The sequence below is a fragment of the Ranitomeya variabilis genome, chromosome 2 (genome assembly GCF_051348905.1).
Source record: "Ranitomeya variabilis isolate aRanVar5 chromosome 2, aRanVar5.hap1, whole genome shotgun sequence".
NCBI classification, from domain to species: Eukaryota; Metazoa; Chordata; class Amphibia; order Anura; family Dendrobatidae; genus Ranitomeya; species Ranitomeya variabilis.
In genome coordinates, this window is record NC_135233.1 from 803,498,734 (window position 1) to 803,514,932 (window position 16,199).

Consider the following 16,199-nt stretch of genomic DNA (forward strand, 5'->3'; position numbering starts at 1 on the left):
AAAATAGGTTATATATGTAAAGCCCAAAAATCAGCCTATACTTCCCAAAATTGAAAATTGACTCTTAAATAGTGTTGAGCGATACCGTCCAATACTTGAAAGTATCGGTATCGGAAAGTATCGGCCGATACCGGCAAAGTATCGGATCTCGCCGATACCAATACCCGATACAAATACAAGTCAATGAGACTCAAGTATCGGAAGGTATCCCTGATGGTTCCCAGGGTCTGAAGGAGAGGAAACTCTCCTTCAGGCCCTGGGATCCATATGAATGTGTAAAATAAAGAATTAAAATAAAAAATATTGATATACTCACCTCTCCGACGCAGCCTGGACCTTACCGCTGTGAACCGGCAGCCTTCTATGTTTAAAATGAGCGCGTTCAGTACCTTCCATGACGTCACGGCTTCTGATTGGTCGCGTGCCGCTCATGTGACCGCCACGCGACCAATCAGAAGCCGTGACGTCATCCCTCAGGTCCTAAATTCCTAGAAGGGAATTTAGGACCTGAGGGATGATGTCGCGGCTTGTGATTGGTCGTGTGGCGGTCACATGAGCGGCACGCGACCAATCAGAAGCCGTGACGTCATGGAAGGTGCTGAACGCGCTCATTTTAAGCAAAGCAGGCTGCCGGTTACTACCAGGGCGCGTCAGAGGGTGAGTATATCCCTATTTTTTATTTTAATTCTTTATTTTTTACATGGATATGGATCCCAGGGCCTGAAGGAGAGTTTCCTCTCCTTCAGACCCTGGGAACCATACACTGGGAACTTCCGATTCCGATTCCCGATACCACAAAAGTATCGGATCTCGGTATCGGAATTCCGATACAGCAAATATCGGCCGATACCCGATACTTGCGGTATCGGAATGCTCAACACTACTCTTAAATAAACCGGCCACAATATTTATTTATTGTACTATCAGTACAGTCAGCATAATATAATGTATAATAGGACATTAAATGTGCCCAACTGCAGTCCTGGCTGTGTTGTTTGTACAGATGTAGAGAGTGGAAGTTCTGATATATAATCCAGCTAGGTCCTCTCAAAATGTGAATAGTTGTAGCGCCTCTGCGTCCTGTGAATGTTGGTACTGTGGTCAGCAACATTGCTCTAAAACTGAAAGCACAGGACTCACTGCATATAAAGTATACAGGTCCTTGAAAAACACTTATAGTGCATGTATGGTATCCGTGTGCTGTATGTATTTTGCATTGCAAAGGTTAGGAGAAGTTGTATAATTCATTTATTTATCCAACAGTGAAAAACGGACATGGTGCCATATACTGATGACACACTGATCCAAACCATTGATGGTAAAAACGGATATACGTACCACATACTGATGACTCTGTGATCCAAAACACTAATGACACTGATGACAAAAACGGACACACTGATGACAGACTGATGCAAAACACTGACTGACGCCGGTACCATTTTTACACATACTTGTTTAAACACAGACGTGTGTATGAGGACTAAATAAAAGGCTTATTTTTAGTAAGTAATGATTACTAAAGCTTATGGCCTCTATTCATCAAGATCTGCATTGTTCACACCAATCTTGATGTGGTGGCATGCTGCAGTCAAAGGCACATGATTAATTTTAAGGTGCATGCCTCTTAATGAAACAAGAGCATTTGAAAAGTGGTTTGCAGCTTGCCACAAATCTTACTTCATTCTAAAACTGTAGTAAGATTTCTGTTGTAAGGCATGCTGCAGCTCATCATGAACTTGTTGAGCAAGCATCACCACTAGTGTTGAGCATTCCGATACCGCAAGTATCGGGTATCGGCCGATACTTGCGGGTATCGGAATTCCGATACCGAGATCCGATACTTTTGTGGTATCGGGTATCGGTATCGAAACAACATTAATGTGTAAAAGAAAGAATTAAAATAAAAAATATTGCTATACTCACCTCTCCGACGCAGCCTGGACCTCACCGAGGGAACCGGCAGCATTGTTTGCTTAAAATGCGCGCTTTTACTTCCTTCCGTGACGTCACGGCTTGTGATTGGTCGCGTGCCGCCCATGTGGCCGCGACGCGACCAATCACAGCAAGCCGTGACGTAATTTTCAGGTCCTCAATGCCTAATTCTAGGCATTCATGATTTTAAAATTACGTTCCGGCTTGTGATTGGTCGCGTCGCGGTCACATGGGCGACGCGACCAATCACAAGCCGTGACGTCACGGGAGGCAGGAGACGCGCGCATTTTTAATATTACGTCACGGCTTGTGATTGGTTGCGTGCCGCCCATGTGACCGTGACGCGACCAATCACAGCAAGCCGTGACGTAATTTCAGGTCCTGATGCCTATTTCTGCATTCAGGACCTGAAATTACGTCACGGCTTGCTGTGATTGGTCGCGTCGCGGTCACATGGGCGGCACGCAACCAATCACAAGCCGTGAAGTAATTTTAAAAATGCGCGCGTCTCCTGCCTCCCGTGACGTCACGGCTTGTGATTGGTCGTGTCGCCCATGTGACCGCGACGCGACCAATCACAAGCCGGAACGTAATTTTAAAATCATGAATGCCTAGAATTAGGCATTGAGGACCTGAAAATTACGTCACGGCTTGCTGTGATTGGTCGCGTCGCGGCCACATGGGCGGCACGCGACCAATCACAAGCCGTGACGTCACGGAAGGAAGTAAAAGCGCGCATTTTAAGCAAACAACGCTGCCGGTTCCCTCGGTGAGGTCCAGGCTGCGTCAGAGGGTGAGTATAGCAATATTTTTTATTTTAATTCTTTATTTTACACATTAATATGGATCCCAGGGCCTGAAGGAGAGTTTCCTCTCCTTCAGACCCTGGGAACCATCAGGATACCGTCCGATACTTGAGTCCCATTGACTTGTATTGGTATCGGGTATCGGTATCGGATTAGATCCGATACTTTGCCGGTATCGGCCGATACTTTCCGATACCGATACTTTCAAGTATCGGACGGTATCGCTCAACACTAATCACCACGCCTTGTTGTGCCTACGTTCTGCCCCAACTCTGCTTATTTTGTTGTAACTGACTGAAACTGTCATGAAAACGTTAAAAAAATTTAACATTTTGCCACTTTGGATATTTTCAAAGCTTTTTATGCCGTAATTGCTTTGATGAATCGGGTGGCCCAAATTTTTATACTGTATTTTTTTGTCAGGTTCATGCTTCTTTCAGTAGATGATATATATTGATATTATGCATGAAGCCATTATTATAGGAGACTTTAGAGGTGCTGTTAAATCTAAACCTAATTAACACTTAACTAAGACCCACCATCCAAAAAAAGAGACGCTTTCACAAATCACTTAACCATCTGCTCACTCTTTCTATCCTCCTTCTCCTAGTCGCAGGAGACATCTCTCCGAACCCCGGCCTCCCATGTTATAGCAAGTCAAATCTCCCAACTGCTACACTCAGAAACCCCTCTAATCTTATTAATATTCCCTGCATGCCTTCTGTCTCTTTCAATTGTGCCTTTTTGGAATTCTCGCTCAGCGTGTAATAAACTTCCCTTCATCCATGACTTCTTCCTTTCTAATTCTCTTAAACTTCTAGCTCTTACTGAAACCTGCATCCAGCAGTCAGACACCACCGCTGCTGCTGCTCTTTCTTTTGGTGGACTACACTTTTCTCATACCCCAAGATTTGACAACAGAGCAGGTGGAGGCATTGGTCTGCTCCTATCAACCAAATGTACCTTCCAAGTTATCCCCCAAGTACCCTCACTTGTCTTCCCTTCTTTTGAGGTCCATGCTGTCAGACTCTACATCCCCTTCTCCATGTGAGTGGCGGTGGTGTATCATCCTCTGGGCCCTCCCATCAATTCCTGGATCGTTTTGCCACCTGGATTCCACATTTTCTCTCCTGTGACATCCCCACCCTCATCATGGGTGATTTCAACATCCCCATTGCTTTTCCCCTCTCCCCATCTGCTTCTCACCTTTGATCTCTAACCTCCTCTTTCGGCCTCTCGCAGCATACTAACTCTCCAACGCATGAAGACGGAAACTACCTCAACCTGGTCTTCTCTCGGCCTTGCTCAGTGGGTGATTTCACAAACTCCCCTGTTGTGAATTTGCTTTTTGCTCCCTCTAGTGGTTACTAGTTTTTTGACTCTGGTTTTTCTGTCATTCCTTTTATCCGCACCTGGGTCGTTAGTTAGGGGTGTTGCTATATAAGCTCCCTGGACCTTCAGTTCAATGCCTGGCAACGTAGTTATCAGAGCTAGTCTGCTGTGCTCTTGTCTACTGATCCTGGTTCCAGTTATATCAGCTAAGTCTGCCTTTTGCTTTTTGCTATTTGTTTTGGTTTTGTATTTTTGTCCAGCTTGTTCCAAATCTATATCCTGACCTTTGCTGGAAGCTCTAGGGGGCTGGTGTTCTCCCCCCGGACCGTTAGACGGTTCGGGGGTTCTTGAATTTCCAGTGTGGATTTTGATAGGGTTTTTGTTGACCATATAAGTTACCTTTCTTTATTCTGCTATCAGTAAGCGGGCCTCTCTGTGCTAAACCTGGTTCATTTCTGTGTTTGTCATTTCCTCTTACCTCACCGTCATTATTTGTGGGGGGCTTCTATCCAGCTTTGGGGTCCCCTTCTCTGGAGGCAAGAAAGGTCTTTGTTTTCCTCTACTAGGGGTAGCTAGATTCTCCGGCTGGCGCGTGTCATCTAGAATCAACGTAGGAATGATCCCCGGCTACTTCTAGTGTTGGCGTTAGGAGTAGATATATGGTCAACCCAGTTACCACTGCCCTATGAGCTGGATTTTTGTATTCTGCAGACTTCCACGTTCCTCTGAGACCCTCGCCATTGGGGTCATAACAGTTTGCCAGGCCAGTATTAAATGTTTAATGCATTGCAGAAGAGGGATTATAAGAAAGAAGATTCTGAGTTTTTTTTTTCTCCTTCCCCTTTACCTCAGAGTGGCTATGCTTGCTGCAGACATGAATGTCCAGACCTTGATTACAAGTGTGGACCAGCTGGCTACTCGTGTGCAGGGCATACAAGACTATGTTATCAGAAATCCTAGGTCAGAACCTAAAATACCGATTCCTGAACTGTTTTCCGGAGACAGGTTTAAGTTTAGGAATTTCGTGAATAATTGTAAATTGTTTTTGTCCCTGAGACCCTGTTCATCAGGAGATTCTGCTCAGCAAGTAAAAATTGTTATTTCGTTCTTACGGGGCGACCCTCAGGATTGGGCTTTTTCGCTGGCGCCAGGAGATCCGGCATTGGCTGATCTTGATGCGTTTTTTCTGGCGCTCGGTTTACTTTATGAGGAACCCAATCTTGAGATTCAGGCAGAAAAGGCCTTGCTGTCTATGTCTCAGGGGCAGGACGAGGCTGAAGTGTATTGCCAAAAATTTCGGAAATGGTCCGTGCTGACACATTGGAACGAGTGTGCACTGGCCGCTAATTTTAGAAATGGCCTTTCTGAAGCCATTAAGAATGTTATGGTGGGTTTTCCCATTCCCACAGGTCTGAATGATACTATGGCACTGGCTATTCAAATTGACCGGCGGTTGCGGGAGCGCAAAACCGCAAATTCCCTCATGGTGTTGTCTGAACAGACACCTAATTCGGTGCAATGTGATAGAAAAACCGCAAATTCCCTCATGGTGTTGTCTGAACAGACACCTGATTTAATGCAATGTGATAGAATCCTGACTAGAAATGAGCGGAAAATTCATAGACGCCGGAATGGCTTGTGCTACTACTGTGGTGATTCTACACATGTTATCTCAGCATGCTCTAAACGTATAGCTAAGGTTGTTAGTCCTGTCACCGTTGGTAATTTGCAACCTAAATTTATTCTGTCTGTAACTTTGATTTGCTCACTGTCATCTTATCCTGTCATGGCGTTTGTAGATTCAGGTGCTGCCCTGAGTCTCATGGATCTCTCATTTGCTAAGCGCTGTGGATTTACTCTTGAACCATTAGAAAATCCTATTCCTCTTAGGGGTATTGATGCTACACCATTGGCAGCAAATAAACCGCAGTATTGGACTCAGGTTACCATGTGCATGACTCCTGAACACCGCGAGGTGATACGTTTCCTGGTTTTACATAAAATGCATGATTTGGTCGTTTTAGGGCTGCCATGGTTACAGACCCATAATCCAGTCCTGGACTGGAAGGCTATGTCAGTCTCAAGTTGGGGCTGTCGTGGTATTCATGAGGATTCCCTGCCTGTGTCTATTGCTTCTTCTACGCCTTCGGAAGTTCCGGAGTATTTGTCTGATTATCAGGATGTCTTCAGTGAGTCTGAGTCCAGTGCACTGCCTCCTCATAGGGACTGTGACTGTGCTATAGATTTGATCCCAGGCAGTAAATTTCCTAAGGGAAGACTGTTTAATCTGTCGGTACCTGAACATACCGCTATGCGTTCATATATCAAGGAGTCTCTGGAAAAAGGACATATTCGTCCGTCTTCTTCCCCTCTTGGTGCGGGATTCTTTTTTGTGGCAAAAAAGGACGGATCTTTGAGACCTTGTATTGATTATCGGCTTTTAAATAAGATCACTGTCAAATTTCAGTATCCTTTACCGCTGTTGTCTGACTTGTTTGCCCGGATTAAGGGTGCCAAGTGGTTCACCAAGATAGACCTTCGTGGTGCGTACAACCTTGTGCGCATTAAGCAAGGTGATGAATGGAAAACCGCATTCAATACGCCCGAAGGTCATTTTGAGTACTTGGTGATGCCTTTTGGGCTCTCCAATGCGCCTTCAGTTTTTCAGTCCTTTATGCATGACATTTTCCGGAAGTATCTGGATAAATTTTTGATTGTTTATCTGGATGATATTTTGGTTTTTTCTGATAATTGGGATTCGCATGTGGAGCAGGTCAGGTTGGTCTTTAAAATTTTGCGTGAAAATTCTTTGTTTGTCAAGGGCTCAAAGTGTCTCTTTGGTGTACAGAAGGTTCCCTTTTTGGGGTTCATTTTTTCCCCTTCTGCTGTGGAGATGGACCCAGTCAAGGTCCGAGCTATTCTTGATTGGACTCAGCCCTCGTCAGTTAAGAGACTTCAGAAGTTCTTGGGCTTCGCTAACTTCTACCGTCGTTTTATCGCTAATTTTTCTAGCATTGTGAAACCTTTGACGGATATGACCAAGAAGGGCTCCGATGTAGCTAACTGGGCTCCTGCTGCCGTGGAGGCTTTCCAGGAGTTGAAACGCCGGTTTACTTCGGCGCCTGTTTTGTGCCAGCCTGACGTCTCACTTCCCTTTCAGGTTGAGGTGGATGCTTCGGAGATTGGGGCAGGGGCCGTTTTGTCGCAGAGAGGCCCTGGTTGCTCTGTTATGAAGCCTTGTGCCTTTTTCTCTAGGAAATTTTCGCCTGCCGAGCGAAATTATGATGTGGGCAATCGGGAGTTGTTGGCCATGAAATGGGCATTTGAGGAGTGGCGTCATTGGCTCGAGGGTGCTAAGCATCGTGTGGTGGTCTTGACTGATCACAAAAATCTGATGTATCTCGAGTCTGCTAAACGCCTTAATCCGAGACAGGCCCGCTGGTCATTGTTTTTCTCCCGCTTTGATTTTGTTGTCTCGTATTTACCAGGTTCAAAGAATGTGAAGGCCGATGCTCTTTCTAGGAGCTTTGTGCCTGATGCTCCTGGAGTCGCTGATCCTGTTGGTATTCTTAAAGATGGAGTTATCTTGTCAGCTATTTCTCCGGATCTGCGACGTGTGTTGCAGAGATTTCAGGCTGATAGGCCTGAGTCTTGTCCACCTGACAGACTGTTTGTCCCGGATAAGTGGACCAGCAGAGTCATTTCCGAGGTTCATTCCTCGGTGTTGGCAGGTCACCCGGGAATTTTTGGCACCAGAGATCTGGTGGCCAGGTCCTTTTGGTGGCCTTCCTTGTCAAGGGATGTGCGGTCATTTGTGCAGTCCTGTGGGACTTGTGCTCGAGCTAAGCCTTGCTGTTCTCGTGCCAGCGGTTTGCTCTTGCCCTTGCCTGTCCCGAAGAGACCTTGGACACATATCTCCATGGATTTCATTTCTGATCTTCCGCTATCTCAGGGCATGTCCGTTATCTGGGTGATATGTGATCGCTTCTCCAAGATGGTCCATTTGGTTCCTTTGCCTAAGCTGCCTTCCTCTTCCGATCTGGTTCCTGTGTTTTTCCAGAACGTGGTTCGTTTGCACGGCATCCCTGAGAATATTGTGTCAGACAGAGGATCCCAGTTCGTTTCCAGGTTCTGGCGATCCTTTTGTAGTAGGATGGGCATTGATTTGTCGTTTTCGTCTGCTTTCCATCCTCAGACTAATGGACAGACGGAGCGAACCAATCAGACTTTGGAGGCTTATTTGAGGTGTTTTGTCTCTGCTGATCAGGACGATTGGGTGACATTCTTGCCGTTGGCTGAGTTTGCCCTTAATAATCGGGCTAGTTCCGCCACCTTGGTTTCGCCTTTTTTCTGCAACTCTGGTTTCCATCCTCGCTTTTCTTCGGGTCATGTGGAGCCTTCTGACTGTCCTGGGGTGGATTCTGTGGTGGATAGGTTGCAGCAGATCTGGAATCATGTGGTGGACAACTTGAAGTTGTCACAGGAGAAGGCTCAGCGCTTTGCCAACCGCCGCCGCGGTGTGGGTCCCCGACTACGCGTTGGGGATTTGGTGTGGCTTTCTTCCCGCTTTGTTCCTATGAAGGTCTCCTCTCCCAAATTTAAACCTCGTTTTATTGGGCCTTACAAGATATTGGAAATCCTTAATCCTGTATCTTTTCGTCTGGATCTTCCTGTGTCGTTTGCTATTCACAATGTATTTCATAGGTCCTTGTTGCGGCGGTACATTGTGCCTGTAGTTCCTTCTGCTGAGCCTCCTGCTCCGGTGTTGGTTGAGGGCGAGTTGGAGTACGTGGTGGAGAAGATCTTGGATTCTCGCCTCTCCAGGCGGAGGCTTCAGTACCTGGTCAAGTGGAAGGGCTATGGTCAGGAGGATAATTCCTGGGTGGTCGCCTCTGATGTTCATGCGGCCGATTTAGTTCGTGCCTTTCATGCCGCTCATCCTGATCGCCCTGGTGGTCGTGGTGAGGGTTCGGTGACCCCTCACTAAGGGGGGGGTACTGTTGTGAATTTGCTTTTTGCTCCCTCTAGTGGTTACTAGTTTTTTGACTCTGGTTTTTCTGTCATTCCTTTTATCCGCACCTGGGTCGTTAGTTAGGGGTGTTGCTATATAAGCTCCCTGGACCTTCAGTTCAATGCCTGGCAACGTAGTTATCAGAGCTAGTCTGCTGTGCTCTTGTCTACTGATCCTGGTTCCAGTTATATCAGCTAAGTCTGCCTTTTGCTTTTTGCTATTTGTTTTGGTTTTGTATTTTTGTCCAGCTTGTTCCAAATCTATATCCTGACCTTTGCTGGAAGCTCTAGGGGGCTGGTGTTCTCCCCCCGGACCGTTAGACGGTTCGGGGGTTCTTGAATTTCCAGTGTGGATTTTGATAGGGTTTTTGTTGACCATATAAGTTACCTTTCTTTATTCTGCTATCAGTAAGCGGGCCTCTCTGTGCTAAACCTGGTTCATTTCTGTGTTTGTCATTTCCTCTTACCTCACCGTCATTATTTGTGGGGGGCTTCTATCCAGCTTTGGGGTCCCCTTCTCTGGAGGCAAGAAAGGTCTTTGTTTTCCTTTACTAGGGGTAGCTAGATTCTCCGGCTGGCGCGTGTCATCTAGAATCAACGTAGGAATGATCCCCGGCTACTTCTAGTGTTGGCGTTAGGAGTAGATATATGGTCAACCCAGTTACCACTGCCCTATGAGCTGGATTTTTGTATTCTGCAGACTTCCACGTTCCTCTGAGACCCTCGCCATTGGGGTCATAACACTCCCCTCTCCTGATCTCTGACCACAACCTTTCATTTTCTATCAAGAACTGGCATCCCGCTCAGGTCACCGCCACTTTCCACACTTATAGAAACACAGGCCATTAACACCCAGAAACTTATGAAGAACTTGCAGTCATCATTGGCCCCTATCTCCTCCCTCTCATGTCCTAATTCTGCACTGAAGCATTACAGTGAAACCCTGCAAAGTGCCCTGGGCGAAATTTCACCTCCTATACATAGAACAACTTGGCACAGACGGCGACAACCGTGGCACATGCTGCAAACATGTTTCTTACAGCGGTGCTCCAGCCGAATGCCTGTGGAGAAAATTTAATCTACCCGAAGATTTCATCCGTTATAAGTTTATACTTAAAACATACAACTCTGCCCTTCACCTCACTGACCAATAACCCTAAACTTCTATTTGACACTTTTCATTCGCTACTCATCCCAAGAGTGCAGGCCCCAACCCCGGATCTCCGAGCTGGCGATCTGGCCAATTATTTCAAAGAAAAAATTGACCATATCCGACAGGAAATTATCTCCCAATCCCCTCATACCATGCACTGTCCTCCCTCCCCCACTGCATCTAGCTCACTCTCTGACTTTAAATTGCATCTTCTCGCCCGACCACTTGCACCAGTGACCCCATTCCGTCACATCTCCTCCAGTCCCTTTTCCCTGCTGTCACCTTTCACCCCACAAAAATATTCAACCTCTCTCTCTCTTCTGGTATCTTTCCCTCCTCATTTAAGCATGCCATCATACATCCATTATTTAAAAAAACATCCCTCAACCAAAACTGTGCCACTAACTATAGACCTGTCTCTAATCTTCCCTTTATCGCTAAACTCCTCGAAGGCCTGGTCCACTTCCACCTTATCCGCTATCTCTCAGATAACTCTTGTCGACCATCTTCAATCTGGTTTCCGCTCTTTACACTCTACTGAAACTGCCCTCACTAAAGTCTCTAATGATCTACTAACAGATAAATCTAATAGTCACTACTCCATGCTAATTCTCTTGGATCTCTCCACAGCATTCGACACTGTGGATCATCAGTTCCTCCTCACTATGCTGCACTCTATCGGCCTCAATGACACCGTTCTCTCCTGGTTCTCCTCCTATCTCTCTGACCACTCTTTCACTGTATCTTTTGCTGGTTCTTCCTCCTCTCATCTTCCCCTTACTGTTGGGGTTCCTCAAGGATCAGTTCTAGGCCCCCTCCTCTTCTCTTTGTATACCTCCCCTGTTGGACAAACAATCAGTAGATTTGGGTTCTAGTACCATCTCTATGCTGATGACACCCAATTATACACTTCTCCTGATATCACACCTGCCTTTTTAGAAAACACCAGCGATTGTCTTACCGCTGTCACTAACATCATGTCCTTCCTCTATCTGAAACTGAACCTGTCAAAAACTGAACTCCTCGTGTTTTGTCCCTCTACTAACCTACCTTTGCCTGACATTGCCATCTCCGTGTGTGGTTCCACCATTACTCCCAAGCAACATGCCCGCTGCCTTGGGGTCATACTTGATTCTGAGCTTTCATTCACCCCCAACATCCGATTACTGGCTCGCTCTTGTTATCTGCACCTCAAAAATATTTCTAGAATTTGACCTTTTCTTACTTTCGACTCTTACTGTTTCTCTTATTCATTCTCGTCTGGACTATTGTAACTCTCTACTAATCCACCTCCCTTTTACCAAACTCTCCCCTCTCCAATCTGTCCTGAATGCTGCAGCCAGGATCATATTCCTCATCAATCATTATACCGATGCCTCTACCTTGTGCCAGTCATTACACTGGTTACCCATCCACTCCAGAATCCAGCAAACATTACCCTCATCCACAAAGCACTCCATGGCTCAGCACCACCCTATATCTCCACCTTGGTCTCAGCCTACCACCCTACCAGTGCTCTCCGTTCTGCTAATGACCTGATGTTAGCATCCTCAATAATCAGAACCTCCCACTCCCGTCTCCAAGACTTTTCACGTGCTGCGCCAATTGTTTGGAATGCACTACCCAAGTTAACACGATTAACCACCAATCCCTACAGTTTTAAGCGTGCCCTAAAAACTCATTTGTTAAGACTGACCTACCGCCTCAACGCATTAACCTAACTATCCCTGTGTGGCCCATTCAAAAAGCTTAAACCATAATCAGGTTCCTCGCATCATGTTCTCATACGCTTTATGCATTTAACAGCCCTCTTTGTCTGTACTGTTACATATTTAGGCTGTTAACTGGTTCATGCAGCTTTACATGAACACCCGATTCTTACGCTATAGCTGGTCCGAACAATGAAAGCAATTGTTACCATCCACCTCTTGTGTCTCCCCTTATTCCTCATAGTTTGTAAGCTTGCAAGCAGGGCCCTCATTCCTCTTGGTATCTGTTTTGATCTGTGTTTATTGTTATGCTGTAATGTCTATTGTCTTTACAAGTCCCCTCTATAATGTAAAGTGCTGCGGAATATGTTGGCGCTATATAAATAAAAATTATTATTATTATTATTATTAATTAAGTAAAAATCAAAGCTGTCCTAAAACCAAGTGATAAGGGGCAGAATTGGTGAAAATTAGAGATGAGCGAATATTTCAATGTTCGGTTCAGATTATGATTGTCGAATTTGCAATATTCTCCGATTTATTCATCAAATATTCGCCGAATATAGCCGAGTGCCATTCAAATCAATGGGAGGCAAAAACAAACGCATGCACAACACCTTCTAATGGCCCCAAAAGCTGCCAAAACACATCAAATGAGTTACAGACACCAGGAAAGTGGCCACAATTCACGATAGTGCAAATTGTAGGATAGCTATGCAGCAATCAGCCATGCATGAGTTATCGTGGTCTGGGCCAGCATTTACAGCTTTCAATTGAACTTCAAAGTAAGACGAAGTGGGTGAGGGATCGGTGTAGACATGCTGTGCTGGGAGCCCTGATATCACGTGCAACAGCTCAATCTGCTTTTATGCTGAGTCACACTCACGTGGCACAAATATTTAGTAGACTACCATTGTCAGAAAAATCTAAGGATAGTAGTAACAGGGGTAGGTGACTCCAATGAAGTGGAGGCCTGACGGTCTCAGAGGCCTACTGCTACAGGCAACACGCAGGAAGGAGATCCAACCAGGAGTGTTCACATTTCCAAAAATTATTCGCAGACACCACCAAAGTGGCATTAATTTCACCACTGCAGAAATAGTATAATAGGGAGTGACAGGTCTTCCATTATGCCCAATCCAGCAGATGGACACCCAACCAGGAGTTTTCAAATGCAATCAAATAAGGGCCTTACACCACAGAAGTGCATCAATTTCACCACAGAAGAAATAGTATAATAGGGACCGACAGGTCTTCCACTACACCCAACCCATCAGATAGACACCCAAACAGGAATGTTCATATTTCCAAAAAATATTGGCAGACAATACCTAAGTGGCATCAACTTTACCACAGTAGAAATAGTATAATAGAGACTGATAGGTCTTGCACTATGCCCAATCTAGCAGATGGACACCCAACCAGGTGTTTTCAAATAAAAAAAAATGAATGCTTGACACCACAGAAGTGGCATCAATTTCACAGCAGTAGAAATAGTGTAATTTGGACCAACATGTCTTCCACTACAGCCAACCCAGCAGATGTAGACCAACCATGACTGTTCACATTTCCACAAATTTTGTGTTAACATCTGCAGCAGCAGCAGCAACAGCAGGCACAGAAGCCACACTAAAGATATCACAGAGTTCAGTTACGCAACATTAATACAGCATACTAAAAAATGAAATATCGCCTAGTCTGTACAATCTGCTATTGGGGTGCAAAAGCCCTTGAATAGCCATGACTTGTTCATCTTGATTAAAGTTAGGTGGTCTACACTTTAAGGGGACAGCCGGCTGCGCTTGCTCATCAGGATACCACCAACAGCGCTAGAGAACGCTGGCTGCCGGGCATGATAAAACCTCCCAGGCATGTGAGGCGAGCTCAGGCCACTCATACATTTTGGAAGACCAAAATCTGAAAGGGTTCAAACCCTCCATGATGGTATTGATATTCAGTTCTAGATATTCATGCACCATCCTCTCCATTGTTCACCCTGTTTTAGACTTGGACTCTTTTGTGCTGGTGCACGAGCAGGTCTAAAAAAGTATCAAATGACTCACAGAAATTGCTTCTTAAGGTACCTTCACACTAAACGACTTTGCAACGAGAACGACAACGATCCGTGACGTTGCAGCGTCCTGGATAGCGATATCGTTGTGTTTGACACGCAGCAGCGATCTGGATCCCGCTGTGATATCGCTGGTTGTTGTTGAAAGTCCAGAACTTTATTTGGTCGTCAGATCGGCGTGTATCGTCGTGTTTGACAACAAAAGCAACGATGCCAGCAATGTTTTACAATGGTAACCATGGTAAATATTGGGTTACTAAGCTCAGGGCCACGCTTAGTAACCCGATATTTACCCTGGTTACCATTGTAAAAGTAAAAAAAAAAACACTACATACTCACCCTCTGATGTCTGTCACGTCTCCCGGCGTCCGCGCTGCTGCTCAGAGCTTCCTGCACTGAATGTGTCAGTGCCGGCCGTAAAGCAAAGCACAGCGGTGATGTCACCGCTGTGCTTAGGGCCGGCGCTTACACAGTGCAGGGAAGCTGAAGGCGAGGGACGCGACAGACATGGCAATGTAAGTATGTAGTGTTTGGTTTTTTTTACATTTACACTGGTAACCAGGGTAAACATCGGGTTACTAAGCGCGGCCCTGCGCTTAGTAACCCGATGTTTACCCTGGTTACCCGGGGACTTCGGCATCATTGGTCGCTGGAGAGCTGTCTGTGTGACAGCTCTCCAGCGACCACACAGCGACGCTGCAGCGATCGGCATCGTTGTCGATATCGCTGCAGCGTCGCTTAATGTGACGGTACCTTTAGACTACTACTGTTGCTGCTGCTGCTGCTAATGTTTTGACATTGACAAATTGATGTTCCGGTGTTTGGAAGTCTAGAGCTGCGATGCGAACTGTGTGCTTCACTGCTGTCTTGGGGAAAAGCTCACTTAAGGTTGTGTAAAAGCATGTTTCGATACTCCAGCATTCGCAGGTCCCTTTCCAGGGTGGAAGCATCTGGCAAAATTTGGTTTTATAACGTGGTTCCAACAGAGTGACAACCCAGTAGTCAGCAATATTCCTAATCATTACTATATGGGGATCATGTTGCAGATAGTGCAGCAAGAAGGCACTCTACAGTGAGGTCCAATCCCATGTGGTGTTGGTGGCTGGGTAACACTGATGCTTGTTTCCTCCATTCCCTCCCACCAACCACGAACAAATGAGAGGGGAGTATTATCCTCTTCATCTCCTGACAGTTGCTTGCCCATCACCTCTTCCTCCTCCATTTGTCCCTCGAATCTTGCACCTTCACTAACAGTTAGGCTGTTATCCCAGCCCCCCTTTGAGACAATGCTATCCCTTCCGCATCCTCCTCTGCTTCCGCCTCTTCTTCTGGGACTACATCTCTTCCCACAGGCTATTCAAAGTCTGCTCCAGCATAAAGATAACTGGAATAGGGATGACGTCGTTGTCAGCGCTAACCATCTTGGTAGCCAATTTGAAACTGTGCAGAAGGGTGCAAAGGCCCTTAATCTGTGCCTACTCTGTAAGGCTACGTTCACATTTGCGTTGTGCGCCGCAGCGTCGGCGATGCAACGCACAACGCAAACAAAAACGCAGCAAAACGCATGCAAAACGCTGCGTTTTGCGACGCATGCGTCCTTTTTTTGGTTGATTTTGGACGCAGCAAAAATGCAACTTGCTGTGTCCTCTTCGCCCGGACGCGTGCGCCGCAGTGACGCATGCGTCGCAAAACGCAAGTGCAACGCATGTCCATGTGCCCCCATGTTAAATATAGGGGTGCATGACGCATGCGGCGACGCTGCGGCGCCCGACGCTGCGGCGCAGACCGCAAATGTGAACGTAGACTAAAGGTGATATGCGCCACGTCTGTACTGCATTGGTCCAGGCTATTCAACATGACATACTGCATCAGGGCTCGTTGCTGCTGCAACAGTCGCTGCAGTATATGCAGAGTGGAATTTCACCTTGTCGGCACATTGCACATCAACCTGTTAACTGGCATGGATAAAGACCTCTGTATCGATGCAAGTTGATGACCTGAGCGGTGCGAATGGCGGAAGTGAGCACACAGCTTACGTGCTTTCTGGAGCAGCTCACCCAGACCAGGATAGTGGCTAAGAAAACGCTGTAGCATCAGGTCGAGTACATGGATTGAGAAATTTGTAGTGTGCTTGTTCTAGGAGATCGGTCAAAAACAGCAGGCGTGTCCACTTCCTTACAGAT